Genomic DNA, 14,721 nt, shown 5'->3' with positions numbered 1-14,721 from the left:
ACGAGGGGGAATGGGCTTAAGTTGAGCCAGGGGAGTTTTAGGTTAGATGTTAGGAAGAACTTCTTCACTGAAAGGGTTGTGAGGCACTGGAACAGGCTGCCCAGGGAAGTGGTGGAGTCACCATCCCTGGAAGTCTTCAAAAGACATTTAGATGTAGAGCTTAGGGATATGGTTTAGTGGGGACTGTTAGCGTTAGGTCAGAGGTTGGACTCGATGACCTTGAGGTCTCTTCCAACCTAGAAAATTCTGTGATTCTGTGATTCTGTGATACGTGCACTTAGCACCTTAAATCCAGGCTCTTTGCAAACACGGTTTAGTATTCCAAATAAGCCTCCTAAGTGGGTCATTCTGCAATTCAGAAACTGAGGCAAAAGGAAGGTAAAAACCTTTCCAAAGGTGCAAGTGCTAAGCAGAACTGAAAGTAGTGCCTTGGAGTCTTGCCTCTTAATTCTCTTCTCTGACGGCAGCTCTCTTCTTAGATCTTCTGCAAGTGTTTTTTTGGTTGAGGTACATTAGGCTTGATACAGTGGGCTTGGACAATTACATTCAGTTGTTAGCAAGGATAATGATATTAAAACAAAGCAGCTAGGTATCTCTAGAGGTCTGCAAGGAAGCATGCAATGCTCCAGTAAGAGCAGCACTACCAGGAAAGTGATGAATGCCATGGCTAGGTATGGAGTAATAGAGCACAAGAACCAGCCTTTTAATGGCCCATTAAGGAGAAAAATTATGTACAGAAGTTGAGGCTGTTTTTGATAATAGTTTCCAAAGAAAATGTTGCATTCTACCCCTGGGATCAGTTGAGCAGTTTGTTTTGACTTTTGTGGTCTCCAGCTAATAAAACAGAGCTTACTGACAGGTGTGAGTGCAGGATGAGTGAACATTTCCCTCGGTCAAAGCTTAAAACCTCCAGACAGTGCCAGCATCCCTCAGAGGTCCTGTACATTTCATGTAGCATCTCTGACCCAGAGGCTGCCTGTTTGCTTTCCATCCTCCTCCTGCTCCGGTTTGGCTGCCTGCCTGATGTTACGGGCATGGGAGGGGGCAGGTACTAGTCCTTCAGCGAGTGATACCCGCGCTGCTCACAGTAGCACATCACACACTTTAGTACCGACATCCAGAGGTCAGTGCTCAAGAACCCCTTCTGATTGAAAAATACTTCAGATAAATTAGGCGGATCTAATGAGTTTGGATATACTGGGAGGCAGAGAGCTACCAAGCTGGCCATCTCAAAGGCCTGTTGCATGCAGAGGCTGGGCATATACTTTGATTAAGTGCATCTTCCTTTCTCAGCATTTCATGTGAGTGTAATCAGACCTGCTAAGGGTCAAAGCTGGTAATGCCACTCTTCAAGGGGAGAGAAGAAGTGTGCAGATATAAAATCTATGAGCTGCAGAAAAGATATGGATTCAGTAAGATGAGGTTTGGTGAAATAAATACTGAGTGGTCAAATGTTTTCCTTCTGTACTATATTTACCTCTTGCAGCAGTTTGTCCCAGATACAGGCCATGGTCTGGAGTTATTCACAGGCGTTTGAGGATGCAGTTTCTATGAAAGATGCCGTCCTAAATAAAGCTGTATTGATTCAGAGGGAAGGAATAAGCTTTACAGACATTAAAGGAGCAGGGAAATGCTGGTTGAGAAGCAGAACCTCTGAAAGGGATCTGAGGCTGGAAATAGAGTTGCCCATGGATTAGCAAATAATACTAACACAAAAGTGGAAATGTCAAAATACCATTTGGTGGAGAAAGGAGCATAACCTGGGGAAGAAAATCCTATTCTGTTCTGCAGCTCCACACTCAGCAGCTAAAGGAGGTGAATGCTTCAGGAGCGGGGGACTGAAGTTGCAAGCTGAAGTTGAACATTGCCTGCCACCAACAGGGAAATGGGTGAGGGGGTAGGTGCCTGGGGAATGAAAAGGGCTTTTGCTTTTGCACATGGCGTACCCTGGAAGTGTCTTTATCCCAGGAGCTGGTCCTTAATGCTCTTCTGCACATTGGAGATGGGCTTTACTTTGTGAGGAACCAAATGTTCCTAAAAGTTACCCTTAGCTGAGGGTATTATTTGAGGAAAATAATTTCTCACCTTCCCTAGCAGGTAGGTGGTGGTTGTGCTAGGTAGCATCCTCTTTTCCCACTGCAGATGTAGATGGGAAAGAGGGAAGCAAGGCACAACTTTAAAGGAGAGAAAAGAAACATCTCATTTTGAATGGTAAGAGGAAGAAGAGATTCCCTCTCTTCCTGAGCATGCTCTCTTCTGCCTATGCCATTGCCTTCTCTTCCCCTTGTACTTTCAATAAAGACTTCTCTGCTGAGACAGATGATATTCAGAGCCTCGCTCCAGTACCTCAGGCTCATATCAAAGAACAGCAAAATGCAGAAGGTTTGGCACTCCAGTAACATTGCCTGGGGTACGAGTGAGGGCAGAGTGGAAATAACTGAGGTGGTGAAAAATTGGCCAAGGAGACACCTGCTGCTCTGGGACGTACAGGAACACAGGGACCTAGTGGTGTTGCTGTGACACCCATCAACGTGAAACTTGACCTACGTGAGGGGAAGTCAGATGCAGAATTAAGATCAGCTGAAGTGAGGGAGCAAATGTCTAAGGAAAGTCTGGGATAGCTGCACACTGAGCTGCAGAGGCAGGATTCAACACTTTCCTTTTGCAGAGAGAATAGGGTTGAGGGATATATAAAACACCATGGAAGTGTGCACATGCCTATGCATCCACGTCCTTTCCCACATATGCACACCAGCGTGTGTGTGTTGGGGAGGCATCTGCACCTAGCTCACAGCAGAAATTCTGTGTGGCTTCCAAGAGAGCATTATAGCTGGTGTCACAGCAGCTGCTAGAAAACAACCCACAACCACTGTGCTATGCTTTTCAAAAGATCACACATCAACACATCATGAATTAAAACAAAATTCCTCATTCCTAATAGTGTTAATGCTTTTAGTAGCTCTTGTTATAGAATACAATTCTAAAAAGGCAGTTTACTTTTGCTGTTTTTTCTACGCTTCTAGGGAATGTCTGTTTTCAGGCTGTAAGACTTCATTTACATTAAATGTGGTGACAAACAGGAAAAAAAAAAAGAATTAAAAAAACAACAACAACAACAAACAGAAGTAAAGGATTTAGCAGCTTTCTGGATCATACTTCAGGAGTTTGCTTCCATAACATGGTGGGTCCTCCTACAGCTGGAAAGGGGCAGTGCAGAGACTGGACCAATGGAGATGATTTCACCACGTCTGCCCCACTCCTGCAGTCAGTAGGGCTCAGACTGAACACTGGAAGCCAAAAATCCCATCTATTTTTGCTAGTGACTGTGGTATAAGAGCGTGGAATCTGGGGAGGAGCTCACAAACCTGGTAGAAAACCCAAGGCACCCCTCTAAGAAGTGCTCTGGCAGCGGAAGGAGAGCTTGAAGACCTCTGCCTTAGGACAGAAAGGGCTCTGGCACTGCAGGCAAAGCATGCAGGAGGATCGGGATGGTTCTGTGTGAGCGAGGGTGCTCTGGGAAGGAAGTTGTCAGCCTTTCAGTGGGCTGCAGCATTTCAGGAAGCACAACCACATTATGATCAAACATTCTCTTCATTGCAACAGATGACAAGACGGTTTTTCAGCAGACATTCAATTATTGTTTGAAATAGATGGTTGGGTATAAGGGGAAAGTTCTCTTTTTAGATGAAGCTGCGTTTCACTTGGGACTTCTGCAATCAGAAAATGCATTTGTAGCAGCTGGATCCTCCTGCCTCTGAGCTTTCTGGATCTACATCCGAATTTCAAAAGTACAGGCTGTTTAAAATATCTGAGATGCTGGACTGTATTGTCAGCCTGAAGTATGTAACATACTGCAGCGTAGGTAAATAATAAATAACATCTTTCCAATGCTGTCACCTTCTTAATAGGAACAGTAGAAAAAAAAATAGTGCTCCTTTTCTGCTAAATTTATCACCCTTCAGTGATGCCTGGGTGAAATCCACTGGTTATACAAGGAGCAAAAATTTACACTCTTCCTGCCTGCTCCTGGGCTCACACAGCAGGCTGGGCTGAGCAGGCTGCAGGCTTGATGGTCGCTTTCAGGCTGCTCGGAAAGTTTCACAGGGGCTCTTCTTGCCGTGCTGAGATTGCCTCTGATTCACAGAGCAGCGTGCCCATAAGCCTGCCCTTGGAAGACCATGTTTGGATGTCCTGCACGAGCTATTCCGAGCAGATATCCTGCTTCACCTTTGGGAAGGAAGGTCCCAGCTGCCACAAAATGAAGGGATTAACCCCTTCTTGGTCACTTGGGCTTGTCCAGCTTCCTTTGCTCGTGTCCATGTTTGTGAGATATGGAATATCCCAAACCTCCAGGCCATCATCATCTCTCACATGCCATCATTGTGCCTGCAAATCTGCCAGGGCAATGGCAAACCCACGGCAACATGCAGGCATGGGTCAGGGTGAGCAAGCACAGCAGCAGAGCTGGCCAAGGTAGGTCACGATCCAAGGCAGCAAAACTACCTGCAATCTTCCTGTATTACATGGTGAGAGGCTTTAAATAAAAAGTCTCCCAAAAGAAGTACATGGACAAAAAATGATGAGAAACCTTTCCAGAGGTAGTAAATGCAGAGGTTCCTGGATTCCCTCACTTGTTTGTGGGATTCAGCAATAGAAACTGGTGCAGAGGTTTGGAGTTCAATATTTGCCTGGAAGTGGATTAGCTGTTTAAGGTATCTCCTGCCAGCCAAATCAAAACAGATTATTCATCAGGCATATGTGTGTGCGTGCCTATCCCATAATACACTCAATTTCTGAGATTTTAACAGAAAAATTCTCATTGCAAAGTCACTGTTTGTGTTCAGCCTGAAATATTTTCTCTCTTCTGCTGCGGTCAGCCTCTGTGCCCTGGCAGCACGACCTGAGGAGTGCCACAGCACAGGTGAAAGCAAGCCATGTCCTCCGTACCACCCTGAAAGACAGGTCAGGGAGTTATGGCTTCGGGAGACAAGGAGATGAAACAGTCTCCATGTTTCTTGAGCAGGCATTACAGGCGACAGGGTGATGAGCTCATTTTCTGTTGTCTCGAATCTAGCTGTAAAAATGCCATCCGAGGGTTTATTGTTTATTCTTTCTCAGCGCCGTTTCCCCATCAAATGTGTTCAGCTTGCAAGTAAACATTGCCTTGGATCTGAGCAGGAAGGCAACTCAGAAAGTGAAAACCTGTTCAATCTGCCTCTGACTGTTATCTGCAATAAGATTTCTAATGTTCAGGCTTAGGTGACCAGATTACAGAGCTAAATCAGGATGTTGAAAAGCTAAGAGCAGTTTTGCTGCATTGCTGAGGCTACCTCTGTTTATTGCTGCTGTATTAGCTCCTGCAGGCAGCATCTCGTGGAGACTTGTTTGGATTCCTTCCCGTTTAAATGCGTGTACGGGTGAGAGTAAATGGATGGATTTTCATCCTGCAGAGCAAACCCATGCTCGCTGAAGGGCCTTTTCTTTCTCTGATATCTAATCCTTTCCTTTGGCAAAGTAAATAATGAGACACTTCTGCAGATCTGATTAAGCTCCTGGTCCCTTTTTAAATGACAGAAGATCAATACTATTACCAAATCCATTAAACAGTTCTTCACACTTCAGTTCTGCTCTCTCTGTGATATATGAGAAAGAACAGAGGGGCATTTTGGCTATTCTATGGAAAATGCATGCTAGAGCCTCTTCTGTTCCCCTGGCTCCAAGCCACTTGCATCCTGCAGGCTGCCCAGCCCTCACACTCAGCCTCGCCGGCCAGAAGTCACCAGGGAACTGGGATGTGGGAGGGACTTCTGCCTCTCCATCTCCTAAGGCAGGCTGGGATCCATCAGTGCTATCTGGAAGCTCTGTCTTACAGTTATTTCATGATGACAAGTGAGCTGAAGTAGGTCTCCATTAATGTTTTTGTTTTCTTGTCTGTTTTCTGCTGCTACACTGATCACTTCTGAGGTCCTCACGGGAGAATTGGGGCACCACAGCTCTGTGCCCGTAAATGACACGGTGTCCTCAGTAGTGTCCCAATGTGGTGTGTTTGTTGGGAGTGGTCTGCTCTCCCCATTTCTCCCATAAGGAAAGCCAATATTGATGGGACAGGACAGTACCTCCCAGGCAGTACCAGTCTCCTACAGTCTTACAAGAGAGATCAGGTACCAGAAATGCTGGGGACACTGAAACCCCTTTCTCCACCTGGGATGGTCCCTCCAAGTCAGGCGGTGCTTGAGAGAAGAGCGTAACTTTCTGTTGCCGATGGATGTGCCGCTGTTCCCTTAACTGTTCTGAGATCAAATATATTAACTTTGCAACAGTATAAAGATGTAAGTGCAATGTGACAGGTCTACTGTAAGAAGGTGAACAGAGGTGGGTAGCAATAGGGACTGAGGCAGCCAGGGAAAGGAGCCTGGGGATGACTCTATTTGGCCTGTGTGTTGTAAGGCATGGAGACGGAAAGCAAAGCAACTCAGTGCTTAACAATGCCCTGAAATCCTAAAATGTGCCATGAGGAGGGATGGTGAGTGGGAACAGGCTCAGGATCTTAGGGCAGGAGCCAGGGTTTGATATTTCTTTTCTGCGCTGCAACTCTCTCTACCACCACATGCATTAGGCTTTTGGACCTTGGCTTTGCTCATTTGTGAAGCAGAACTGAAAACCTGCAGGGGTGCTGTGAGGATGTAATCGGTCTGTTACACGCCTTGAGATCTCGGAGGTTAACGGCAAAGTGTTACAATAAATCTGAGAACGAGGTAGGCAACCCGACGTGCATTCACTCCCGGCTGTGGCATGACAGCCCCGCCAGCCAACCTGAGGGCTCCATCTGCATCCCGCTCCCCAGAACCGCGTTGTAATTATGCCTCATTGTGCTGCTTTTTTGTTCAACAACTTGCTGGCTGTTTCTCGCGTCAAATGAATTATTCAGCAGCAGACTGTGTTCTTGTTTTTAACAACAGCAGCAACAATACTTCATGCTCATGGAGTCCCTTCAAAAGTGTGCTGGAAGCATTAATTCCATAAGCAGCGACGTGAGATGGGGTGAGCTCGGTGCACTGAGAAATGAGACTCAGCTCTGTGACATGGGCCAAGTAATGCTGCGAGCTGCAGATCTAGGAGAAGAGTCCAGCTTCTACTGCTCTGCACAGTTTTTCTACCCCTCTGAGCTACTTTTCAGCAATGTTGTCGCAAGCCAGATCCTCAGCTGGTATAATCAGCGTTATTGCCTTGGATGCCACATGGAAATGGCAGCTTTTGTCTGGAGCCATCCAGCCCACATTTTCAGGCTGAAGTCCCATGGACTTCCCATGGATAACTTGACATCTTTTAGATGTCGTTAGCTCACTGCTGCCATCAGGAGTGGTGAGTGTTTGGATTAGTTCCTCTCTGGGCAGAAGCTGAACCCCACCAAGCTGGCATATGAGGACAGGCTGAGTTTGCATGTGCAGCAGGTTGTTCAGTGAATGATGCATGCTTGTGCCTGGCCACTTCACCTGCACTTCAGAGGTACTCTTAGATCTCATGCTTGCCTGAAGATCTGACATAGTGGGCTTTATAGCATCACTGATATGGAAAGTCAGGGACTTAACTACCCTGCAAGCAATGATCTGGACTCAGCAATCAACACCTTTAAGCATGAACCCAGGCATGGAGCCTGCAGTGGGTAGGGAGTTCTGGCTGCATCCTACAGCACAGTTCAATGTAACTAAGCGGCTACAGGTTTGAGTTTGTTCTTGCCATGGGTCTCCTATAGAGTATCAGATCCAATTCAAAGCTGGCTTTTCCCTGGGCTTAAGATACTCAATGATATTAGATCACTAAGATCACATCAAAGTCCTCAGAAACCTCACATTGCTTGTGACTTGTGCATGGCACATTCCTTTGGTGTTTTTAAAGAAGGAAATGCTGGAATGTGTGTATTCAAATCCTACAGAGTACCAAGCCCAGTCTTCAGCTGTACACACTTTCTGTTGTTGAAAAAGAGCAAACTGCAAGCAAATGTCTGTGGTACTTACTACCTGTGAGTGTGGAATAAAAATCTGTGAAGGAAAAATAGAGGATGCAGAACATAATCTTCACTGGAATCTGTACAAATGTTGATTAACGTTTTCCCATTTTTCCACTTTTTACCCTTAATCATCACTTTTATCAAGCACCTTCTGTTTTTCTGTTGGTGTTCAGGAGCATGAGCTGCTGACAAAACAAGACACCCAAGAGAGCTGGGGGTTCAGACCTGTGGGTCTCACTGCCTGTGCCTTCAACTTAGAAGTTTTTTGACCAAAATGTCTATCTTTTGTCTGACTGGGAGATGCTGGGGAAAGAACTTGCAGAACAACACAATTCCTTTGGATTTTTGTGCCATTCTTAAATGCTCACATTTTGCTCAGGCTTTATTAATCCTGCTTGATCTGGATGATCTGAATGTGCCTGGCTCTGTAGGTGATCTAAAAGAGCAGTAGGAGTTGCTTTGCCTGGTGAAAGACAACTGCAAATGATGTTCCCAACAGACTGTGACTCTCAGCCATCAAGCAGTGTTTTTTCTTAAATGCTAAAGGACTGCAGAGACCTTTTAAGTGCAGATCTTTTTAGCAACACCACAAAAATGGAACAGGTATATTGATTCTCCCCACCCCACCCAAAAGCTGGTACTTTATGACAGAATCTCACTTTTGCTTTGTCTTAAACTTTAACTATGTGTATCCTTTAAAAATAGAGAGAGATACAGATCTGTTCATTGTGTGGAAAAAGAATCGTGATTTGGCATTTCCTGGAATGTAATTGTTTCTCAGTCAAATAGGATGCAACCCAGTAAGGAGTGTTAAAGACAGAATTAAACCTGGATAAGAAAAGCAGTTTGGGGTGAGACTTGAATGTGAGCCAAAGTAGTCTTGCTACTGCAAGGAATGCAAAACTTCCTACTGGAATGTATAAGTGGGCCTATCGTATACAGGACATCTGAAATAATGCTTCTGCTCTGTCTTGTGCTGGAAGACCCCACCTGGAGGACTGTCCTGTTCTCAGCAGCGCACTCCAGTAAAGATGGAAACCACCTGGAAGAAATCCAGAGGCGAGCCAGGAGAACAACCAGAGAGCCAGAAAACTCGCTCAGTTGAAGAAATGTTGAGAAAAGCTGCAAGATCAGGGTTCTAGAGAAGAGTCTTTCACAAATATCAGAGATTTCTGCAAAGAGAAAATATACATTTGTTGTATTTGCTGTAGCCAAAACGGGAATTAATTGGTTTAAGTCACTGCAAAGGAGACTTATTTTAAGCTTTAGTAAAAAGTCTCTTAACTTTCCATCTCTGAAGGCTGTGATATTCTGTCACAGGAGGCGTGTAAGAACAGGTTAGACAAACATCTCTCAGGAGCAGATTAACTTAATCTGACCTAATTGCCTTAAGGCAATGGGGTGATGTAGATGCTCTCTTGAGGATCTTTTCCAGTCCTATTTTCGGAGTTAGTATTGCCTCAGCTTTATGGTGTGAGATGACACGGCTTGGCTGGCACATCATCAACAGAGCTGTGGTATTCCTGCAGGGAATCTGTATTACACTGCTGATGAGTGAAAGGAGAGATTACATCTTTTATTAGAGAGCCCTCCTTTATTAATGAACTAAGTCCATCTGACATTGGATCACAGAGATGTAAAAATTTGGGATCCCTAGAGCTTCACATCAGTCTCTAGACAAATAACAGTTGGAATAGGAAATGGTGCCCCAGATCACTGAAAATAAGGGAGAGCCCTTACTACTCAGATTTAAGGAACTTCTCTAAAAATTGACCTATTCCTACACCAGGATGGCTGTGTAGTCCCAAAGACTGTGAGAGTCACGAATTGGCAGTCAGCAATGGGGATATGGCAGTCAGAGGTCACCCTGGCTTTCTGAGCCACCCCTCCAGCTTGTGGGGCTGGTGTCAGACACCAGCTTCTGGACCCATTTTGTGAGCATCCAGACCTCACCGGAGATCCAAAGAGCGCTGTGAAAGGGCTTGCAGTTTGGTTTGCTACACTTATTTCAGGGAGCAGGCTTATGATTTCTCCCTGAGTCAATGCTCAGAACTTGCCAACAGGCAGGCAAGCCTCAGAGATAACCTACTGAAGTCAGCAAGCTGTTGGTTGGATCTAATTCAGCCCCAGCAAGATTCAGGAGACCAGCTCTGAGTGAGGGAATATGCCATTTACATGTGGCCATTTTTCTAACCAGGAGTTTGTAGGAGGCAGTATGAGACAGCTGGGTTTTATCTGATGCCAAAAGATTTGCTGTGGCACAGTACTGCTACTGTGTGAGGAGAAGAGAAGATGCAGTCTGCAGCTCTGTCAGCCCTTTTTGGGGAGCTGGTGCCACAGTCCCTTCAGCCCATCACTGTCCCCTGAGCCTGCTGCAGGCTATGCTAAGCTGCCTTCTCCGGGTTGCCATCAACTGAATGAGAATAACTGGCAGCCAGGCTGGCTACAAACCACCCATTGTTGCTTAAAGGAAGTGAAAATCCTCGTGTTCCCAGCTGTAAATCCCCCAGCTGGCTTGGATAAGCACAATCAAAGAAACACTTAGTCCATATGTGTCATTCTGGGTAATCTGAACGTGTACTTTTCCTAGAGACCACTAAAACACATTTTAATTGAGTATGATAAGCATGGCAACAGCTTCTGTCTAGTTCAAGAGTTGAAGACACTGCTGCAGAAGAGAAACAAGGTGGGACTGCATCTGAGTTTGAATCACTGCTGAAACAGGAATGACAGCAAAATTTTCTCCCCAGTGGACTGAAACAGCAGCCAGCTTTATGGACAACTTTGGCAAAAGGGCTGAAGTGATCAAGGAAATCACACTCCTTGTCAGCCTTGAAAAACAAAGCTCTCATTTGTTTTGTTTCAGGTCCCCAAACAATTCTGCCCTCAAAGCAGATAGTAAAGGTGGGTTACCACTTCCAGACAATACAGGTTTTAAAATAGCAACCTTTTGCATATCTCCTCACCCCAGTGCTGCTTCAATGTGTTTAAAAATATAGTAAGATGAGGCCAGTTGGTCTGCCTCTTGGTTCACCATGTGAAAAGCAATACAAAGGCCAGTTGAAGGGTTCAGCATGTAAAGATCCAGCAGACAGCTGCTGCCTGAGTTCTCCTACTCATGTCCTCAGGAAGATGTCAGTCAGTCTCACTCCAGGGTCTCAGCTATGGTAGGGTCTGGTCGCCTGGATGACCAAGTCCTACTTGGCGGGTAAGTGTGTCACAGGCAGGAAGACTTGCTACCAGCTCCATCTTTTTATTTTTTTCTACCATATTTTGCTTCCCTATTTCCTCTCTCTTTTGTGTTTTACTCCCTGCTGAGTCTCCTGTTCCAAAATTTCCCTTGTCTGGGAAAGAGAGAGGATGAGACTAAGGCTATTCACATTGAATTGTCCGGTTTAGAACTCAGTAGGCCTTTGGGACATGAAAAAGCAGTTACTGTGGGGAAACGTCGGTGACTGGATATTAATGTCTAACAATGACCCCCCATGGGAAAAGCTTTCAAAAAAACAAAACAACAATAACACTTCCTGCACTTCAAGACTTTGCCAGGATGGCATTTCAGCTTGAGATTTTTGTTGTTTCCCCATTTACCTGAAAAATACTCCTTTTATTTTAGAAAGTGACCTTATCTGTTTGCGGTGACTGCTGGGCTCAGTCCTCCCTGCAGAGCAGAGGGTCTGTGATGCTGCCACCCCTCAGCAAGAGATGTGTCCTGCTGCCTGGTGTCTGCTCAGTGCTTGTGAGACAAAAAATTGTAGGAGACACAGAAGAGTCAAGGGCATGTTTCTGGCTGTCAAGCTGGTCCAGCTTGGTTAGAAAATACCATGTGGTGGGCTGGGCTGGGCAGCCTCACAAGGCCTGGTCCCACTCTGCCTTGTGCAGCTCTGCCCGCAGGGCTGAGCCCACAGCCACCTTGTGGCCCGCCCCCCCCCCCCCCATGGGCTGGGGAATGCCTCCAGAAGTGATGGAAACAACATAGTTGGGCGAGATGTGTTAATATTAAATCTAGTTTCAGTTACACGCAAGCAGGTCTTTTCCTTTCCCTCATAAGGCTTTTTGTTTTGTTTTGTTTTGTTTTCTTGGCAGAGTTTATGTAAAGGTTTTCTGCCATCTTCGGTGCCCATAGTTTGCATTATGGATGTCAGCATTTCACAGCAGTCAACACCGAGCCTTTGACAGCACTGAGGTAAGCTGGGGCCTGGTACAGAAAATGTACAGTTTCATATGAATCACAGTTTTGATTTGTAGACCTGACAATAGACAAGAGAACATATGCTCAGATGCTTCTGTTAGCCCAGCTCTGAGGGGAAAACAGTGTAATGAGGAGAGCACAGTGGTGATTCACCCTTCCTTCAGCTCATCTTCCCTCCCTGCTGCAGGCTGCGGTGGGCACCAGGGAGCTCTTGTCAGGGTGTGTGACGCCCCCGAGTCCCACCCAAGCGTGGGACAAAGGCCTGTGTGTGTGACAGGACTCAGAGCACGGGCAATCAGGGAAAATCTGGTGGCACGAATCATATGAGGATTCATGTGGGCTCCACAGTCCCAGCCAAGTCCACCTTCGTCTCCCCAAATCCCCTCGCCAGCTCCAGCTGGCTGCGCTCCGGGTGATTTCCTCACCAGTGGCGGGCCGCTACCAGCTGGCAGGGGTTCACAGGCCCCGGCAGGCAAAGGGACCAAAGGGGAGCCCTCTGGAAGGAAGCAGAGGTTGTGGAAGTTAGTTACGGCAGGACTGACGCTATTTATAAAACTTGGCTGGCGATGAAGGAAGGAGGAAGGCTGTGGGTCGGGCCTGTGAAGCCAGCCTTTCTGGCAGCGCGGCTTCCTTCTCCCCTGCCATGGCTGGATAGCGCAGCACGTGGGGCTCACAGCTACAGCCACGACATTTTTCCCCATCTAATACCACTAATAATTTTGCTACCTAATTCTGTCAGTGAGCCCCGGCATGTGCTGCTCGTTGCAGAGTGGAGGGGGAAATTCGGAAGGGATTTCTCCTGCTCCCCATTTCTGGCAGCAGGGACAATTTGTTAAAGCGGTCCCTGTATCAGCAGGTGAAAAAGATTTGGGAATTCATTCGGTGAGTTTGCTGCTATACAGTTGTCCTAAGAATAAAGAGAAAAAAGCATATTGTGTTTCTTTCCATCCTGCCTCATTTCCCCTCCTCCCCCTTGCTCTCTTGTCTGCCCATGTAACGCAACAGATGTTTTCCATAGGATAATGAGTGGGCATGAAGCGAGGGTAGCAAGGCAATTTCCTGGGCACCACGCAATCTATTTGTTTCCTGATTCCCCACCATAACCACTGCTGGAAACAGTTGCTGCAGGCACAGCCTTCCGAGCTGAACGAGTTTGAGCTGGCCCCTCGCTGTGACAAAGGGAGATCGGTCTCTGAGATGCAAAAAAAAAGAGTCTTATCCCCTCCCTGCACCTGTGGGACCACTCACACCCCCTTCCGCCTCACAGGCTGCTAACTGCCTCTAAGTCGTGTGTTAACACAGGTTTCCTCTCATGTTCTTATCTGCTATCTATGAATGTACCTTCCCTAAGCTGTAGCTGGGGGAGGACTCATGCAGCCAGGAGGGCGGCTTGCCTTTCCGTCACCTTCACTGAGGCAGCAGGGAGGCTGCCGGTGTGGCAGCACGGCCTGCAGCATTTAGCAGCTGAGGAGCTCATCAAAGATCCGCTCAGAACAACCTCTGGAAACCTCCTCGTACCAGCTGCAGTGATACAAAGTCCTACTAATTGGTTATGCAAATCCATGAATAGTATTAAGGAACCTTATAATTAACTGCACCCTCCCAAGCATCCCATCTGGGTGGCATACTGGCCTACCACTGTGCCTCTTTATTTAAATAACCCCTGCCCGAGCTTCCCAACCACTGCACGGAGCTTCACAGAAGCAGCTCGGGAGGAACATCAGTGCTTCAGGATGCAGGAGCAAAGCTGAGTAAACAGGCGGAGAAGCGGGGTAGTCAGCAGGTCCTGTGTGGATTTGGTGTGAATTCCCATTGCCCACACATACTCATCCCCTTCCCTTCTCCTGCCCTCAGAAATAGAAAAGAGAGGGTACGATCAAGGGATTCAGCATAAAGAAAACAAGGCAGACAAAGCCTCTGGAGATCTCACATAAACTGCCACAAGAACACAACTGCTTTGTAGTCAGCTGGGCTGAATTTTGGGGACATCAATCACACAGGTGAAACTTGCAGAGAAATTCTGGGAAAGTGAAATGGAGATACACTGCTCAAGATCTTCATTTTCATTTTACAGGCACCTGGGTTCTCCAGCAAGCCAGAACAGCCAGACCTTTGCCTTCCCATCAATCCTGAAAACCAGTCATACCCTCTTCTTAATTTAAACAAAGGCTTCTGCCCTGTCCAGGCCACTTTTTCCAACTGCAGTGTGGTTAACACGTACTTGGAAAAATTCTGCAGCCAGCATATGTTTGTCTTCTCACAGTTTCAAAAATGATTTTGCTGGAGGAAGGAAGCCTCCCCCTTCGTTGCCCCCTCCAGCTGGAAAATCACCTCTAATCTTACTGTCCTTTTTCCTGCTCTGTATCCTGCCAATTAAAACTGGGTCCTGTTATTAACTGCAAATAATGTGGCTAAGCCTTTGGTAGTTTTTTTGTTTTGTTTTGTTTGTTTTTGTTTTTTATTTAATAGTTTCATTCTCATTCTGCCCATGAACCTAGGTTTGGCTTGTAGTTTGCATCTC

The sequence above is a fragment of the Netta rufina genome, assembly GCF_964035555.1.
Source record: "Netta rufina genome assembly, chromosome: 5".
Lineage (NCBI taxonomy): Eukaryota > Metazoa > Chordata > Aves > Anseriformes > Anatidae > Netta > Netta rufina.
This window is presented reverse-complemented; position numbering follows the sequence as displayed.